Here is a 6,266-nt window from a genome sequence, read left to right as displayed (position 1 = left end):
AGTAGTTAAGATTTTGAAAAAAAACAAATAATATTAATGATCTAGTTTGTTCTTGACCTTTCTTTCATACCCAAAATTCCTCAGCTAAAACCGAAACAAACAAAGCAAATCCGACAGATAATAATAATAACAACAAAACCCTACTTTAAAGATTAAATAAATTATGGCTAGTTCCTAAAGAATTTCAAGGGTTATGTTGACCTCAATAATGTATTATTCTCTCCATTTTATAAAAAATGGTCTAGTTTATATTGACATGGAATTTAAAATAATAATAAAGATTTTTTTATTATGTGGTCCTAAATTAAAATAATGTCAAATGTACAAAATTGTCCTTTAATCTTGTAATTTAAACATGCCACGCGAAAAGTTGTTACCCTAAAAAGAAAGAATTAATTCTTTTTAAAACAGATTAAAAAGGAAAGGATGTCATTCTTTTTTTAAACGGAGGGAGTAACTATACTTACCTTATTCCTTTTTATTTGTTTCTTTTATTTGTTATTTTCGACAAATCATATTTTTTATTCATTATAAATATTTCTATTTATTTGGAGAGTTAACTTTCATATATAACACACATAAAAATTATATTTGTATGCTATAACTATAGTTTGCATAATTGTGCTCTATATCAAATTTTATATTTGATGAAGCTTTTGTTTTGTATAATTCACTAAACATCCAATTTTATACTAATTTTTCAATTTTGTGTAAATTCATTTATATATTGAAATTTGTAGAATAAGATTTGTATTTATATAATTATAAGTATATATAGGATGAATATATATATATATATATATATATATATATATATATATATATATATATATATATATATATATTTGTATTTGTATATACATTTTTCTCTCTATTTATACAAACACAAACACATTTTTATATCGAAATGTATAAAATGACAAATTGTATATCGAAAATGGTAATTGTATACCAAATAAGATGACAAAAAAGGGGATGTTCTCTGCGAATTACAATTAAATAAACTATGACTATATCATTTAATTTGAATTACTAATTTCTATTCCATACAATTTCTCCCTATTAAAAAGGTAGAAACTTTTTAATATTTAAATTGATTTTGAAATTCTATCAATTAATACGGGTAAAATGGTAAACTTATTATACAAATTATTTTTTATTATTCTGTGTGTCAAGTAAAAAAAAATGGACAGGTAATTAGAAACATCAGAACTATTGAATAATTTTTTTATATGGATAATTTTATACAATAGCAAACTAATAACCTAAAATAAATGGAGTAGCTACCGTTTGATTTAACTGTGTCCCATAGCAAACGTTTGTCAGTCGCCTCTCTCCCATAACTCTTACTCGCCACTCTCCCATTCTCTCTCACCACTCTTCATCTACTCGCCTCTATCGCTTTATACAACAGAAGTGTATAAATTGTGTTTCTGTTTTGTATAAAGCAAGAGAAAATTGTATATACACATGCAAAAACATATATCTTCGTGCTATACGCTTAATTATACAATTTACAAATATTTTTCATTGATTCAATTGTATACAAATGCAAATTTTATACAAATATTGTAGCGAAAAAAGCCAGCGAATTATATAATTGTGAATTATACAATTGCAGTGAAATACAATTTTCTCTCGCTTTATACAACAGAAGTGTACAATTGTGTTTCTGTTTTTGTATAAAGCAAGAGATAAACATATATCTTCTTCCTATACACTTATAATTATACAATGTATAAATATTTTACTTCGATTCAATTGTATGCAAAGCAAATTTTATACACATATTACAACGAAATAGGCCAGCGAATTATACAATTGCGCATTATACAAATGCAGTGAAATAGACCAGCGAATTATACAATTGCAGCGAAATAGGCCAGTGATGTATACAATCTAGGCCAGCGAATTATACAATTGTATATGTATAGCGAGGTCAGCGAATTATACAATTTAGGCCAGCTAATTATATAGTTGTATATGTATAACGAATTATATAGTTATATGTTTGATCTGGAGCGCAATTATGCAAACTTTGCTATATCATACAAATATGAATTTTTGTTTGCTATATGTGAAAGTTGGCATTTTTTTATTTTTTATATCTTCAATTTATTTAGAAGGTTAATATTTTTTTAAAAGGTAGAACCTCTTTAATAGTAAATTGATTTTAAAATTCTATCAATTAATAAAGGGTAAAATAATAATTTACTATATCAATTATATTTCTTAATAGGTATGTGACATAGGGGTTAGACTTTGAATCTAACAGTATATAAAGTCAAAAATAGACAAGTTATTAGGAAAGAAAGATCTATCAAGAATGATTTTGCCGACCTCTCTTAATTCATAATTAAGGTGGTCTCTAGGTCAATTCTGGAGTAGATTAACGTGCTAATTCGTTCTAACTAATCTATTTTCTAGCCTAACCTTATATGCATGCTAGTATAACTAATACATTAAAATGAGATATTTCATACGTGTTTTGGGGGAAATGTCAAACTCATTGTGTGGACTATTGTTGTAGAGGCTTTAAATTACACCATAAATGTACTGAAATATGAATCTATATGCCTACTCCAACTTTCTTGCTTACTGCGTTGGTCCAAAGTGAGGGCCCTTTGACAGGCTAACCTACTTGTCACTGTTGCCAATCTGTGTTAGAAAGAACTAAAATTCCTGATTTCATAAATTTTGTAGAAACACGAAATAATCAAAATTTACAAAACCTGTAAGAAATATGAACATAAATTAGTTAAGGAAAAATAAAATCTATAACGTACCAGAATTTGGAAAAATTTAAACAGGAAAAAGATCAAGTTCACTGAACTCACTGTGTCCCCCTTAAGGAAATTATTTCCCTCCAGTATCCGAGGTTTGATTTGGAATATGTCCTCCCATGGTAAAATGATCTTAATCACCAGCGTATGGATACCGAAAACTTTGTTGTCAGTGAACCACTCAACAACAGTAAAGTACAAGAAGTAATTTTTGTGCAAAAAAAGAAGAAGAGATCAGAAAAATTCGTAAGGAAAAATTCTGAAGAGTGAATGATATTTATAGGCAAGAGGAACAGGTTCCAAAAGGTTGCAACCCTTTCAGAATCTACACGATAATTAATGAAAGTTTGCAACCTTTCAAATGATACTGACTGTTCCTGAAAGTTGCAACCTTTCAGAATAGTCATTTTCAAAACGGCAGGAAATTTAAAAATGGGAAAATTTTTAAATCAAACTGGTCGCGCGCGGATCTGAGATGGGTCGGGTTAATCAATTAAAAAGCTGAAACATTTTGGTTAATTTCAACTAAATAACTGAAAACGTTTCTATTATCAACTAATTGATTAAAAATGTTTTGACTATTGAATTTAATTAATTAAATAATAAATTATTAATTGAATAATTAAAACAAACTTTATGAAAAAAATAATCTCTCGATTGATCATTTTTCAAAGCCAAAGCCAAAGCCGAGCCGAGCGACGACGACTGGCAACGCGAGAGGGTCCGTCTTTTCAACCCTTTTAACAATTAATAGGAGTGTTTAATATTTAAACTCTCCTATTTTTATTTCCACCACCGATGAGGGACTAATGCCTTTTCATTAAAGCATAGAATGACTTTTAAGTTCCCAACTCTTCAAGTTCTCAACCTTTCAAGTTCCTCTCTTTCTCTCTATTTCCCATTATTTCTTGCTATATACCTACCAATCCCCCACATTGATGGGAAATGGTTATAACATAGGAACACATAAACAAGTGTGTACTCTACATATAAGGATTAGTTGCATCTGGATAAGTAGGTTTTCCCTTGGACTTTCCATAGTGAACATATGTCGAATGTACTCAGTCAATCGGTATATGCGATATCTTTGAATCATCAAGATTTTGTGTATAACTAGACAACCATATGTCACCCAATTAACCCCTACTATTTCTGGTTCTTACGGTTGTGTTCGTTTCAGCCATGAACGCCTTCTGATTTCATGAGTGTATAGAGAATAGACTTTTGACATATAATTCTCTTTGAAGCGGCTTCCACTTCACACTCATATAGAAGATTTCTAACCGTGTCATCTCGTAGATACACTATTAGGTCAAATCTATCAAACTTAGAAAATTATTTTAAATTTTAAGCTTTATTATCTCATTAACAAGTCTTAAAGTCTTAACCTGGTTCCTGAACATTGTCTTCATCATGAGAATGGATTGAGTTAATTGACAATGTCGAACTTTCAGCCACAACTTTGTTTTTCTCCTTGAATCTAGCTCTTTGGATCTCCGGTCTTCTAGATAGATTTACCGAAATGCTGACTTGTCTTTAGTCGTAAACTCATTCCCTTAGATGATCTTTCAACTTACTCTCTCACTAGGCTTTTCGTTAGTGGATCTGACACATTATCGCTTGACTTTACATCTTACGGTGTTATGCCTCGGTCATATATAACGAGACTTTCATTGTACATGACACTCCTTTCCCTACCTTTTGCAGATTGACTATCCCAATGTATACAAATAGGTCCAACAGGTTTGGGCCAGAATGGAATATCCTCTAAGAAATTCTGCAGTCATTTTAGCTTCTTCACCAGCCTTATCCAAAGCAATGAATTAAGATTCCATTGTGGAACGAGCAATACATGTCTGTTTGGACTAAATTTCCAAGAGACTTCTCCTCCACCAAGTATGAACACATAACCACACGTGGATTTACTTCGTTTGACTCGGTGATTCAATTTGCATCACTATGTCCTTCAATGACAGCATGATATTTATTAAAGCAAAGCATAGTGTTGTTTATATTTCAGATACCCCAACACACGTTTCATTGCCATCTAATGAGTTTGATTTGAATTACTAGTGAACCAACTTAGTTTGATAATAGCACATGCTATATCTGGTCGAGTACAACTATAATATACATCAAACTTCTCAATACTCTGGCATATTCCAATTGAGAGTCACTTTGGCCTTCATTCTTTTGAAATGTACAACTTAGATCAATTGGAGTTTTGACAACATTGAAATTCAAGTACTGGAACTTATTCAATACTCTTTCAATATAATGAGATTGAGATAACGCTAGTCCCTGAGGAATTTTTATAATCGTGACGCCTAAGATAAAATCAGCAACTCCTAAGTCCTTCATATCGAACTTGCTGGACAATATGCGCTTATTAGCATTTATATCATCAATGTCTTTATTCATTATTAACATGTCATCAATATACAAACAAACAATGACTTCATGATTCATAATGTTTCTAATGAAAACACATTTATCACATTCGTTAATTATAAATCCATTTGCCAATATTGTTTGGTCAAATTTAGCATGCCATTGTTTGGATGCTTGCTTGAGTCCAGAAAGTGACTTCACAAGTCTTCACACTTTCTCTTCTTTACCAGGAACTACAAACCTTTCAGGTTGTTCCATGTAACTTTCTTCCTCCAACTCTCCATTTAAAAAGACTGTCTTTACATCAATTTGGTGGATTTTGAGTTCATGCACTGCTGTTAGTGCTATTAACATCCTAATTTCGTTTTGTCTGTACCCTTTGATTACCAGTCTAGGCTTAATTTGTCAATTGTCCCATCAGGTTTTATTTTCCTTTATAGATTCACTTTGATCCTAAAGGTTTATTTCTTGGAAGAAGATCAGCCAATTCTCAAGTGTGATTACTTAAAATTGATTCGATCTCAATATTGACTGCTTCTTTCCAATAAGTTGACTCATACGAAGACATAACTGCTTTAAATGTTTGAATCTCATTCTCAAGCAATAGTGTCACAAAATCTGGTAAGAAAGAAGCATGTTTCCGTTGGTGTAATACGCCTAGCATCCTCATTAGTTAGTGTATTTTTCGTTGATTCTTCTCCTGGTCGTTTCGGTTTTCCACTTGTCGATCCACATTCAGTTTTATACGAATAAATATTTTCAAAAAACTCTACGTTATCTGACTCAATTATCGTATTATCATAAATCTCAGGATTATCAGATTGTGAATAAAAAATTGGCAGGCCTTACTGTTCACAACATATCCAATAAATACACAGTCTACTATTTTTCGTCCAATTTTACCCTCTTTGGTAAAGAACCTCAACCCCCACACTTTGAAATATTTCAAGTTGAATTTCCTTCCTTTCCACAACTCATATGGAATTGATTGTGTTTTTCGATGGGATACCCTATTGAGTATCTTATTAGTCATAAGGATGGGTTGCCCCCAAAGGTTTCCCGCTGAACCAAAATTGATCATCAAGACATTTA

This window comes from Solanum lycopersicum, chromosome 9 (genome assembly GCF_036512215.1).
Source record: "Solanum lycopersicum chromosome 9, SLM_r2.1".
NCBI classification, from domain to species: domain Eukaryota; kingdom Viridiplantae; phylum Streptophyta; class Magnoliopsida; order Solanales; family Solanaceae; genus Solanum; species Solanum lycopersicum.
This window is presented reverse-complemented; position numbering follows the sequence as displayed.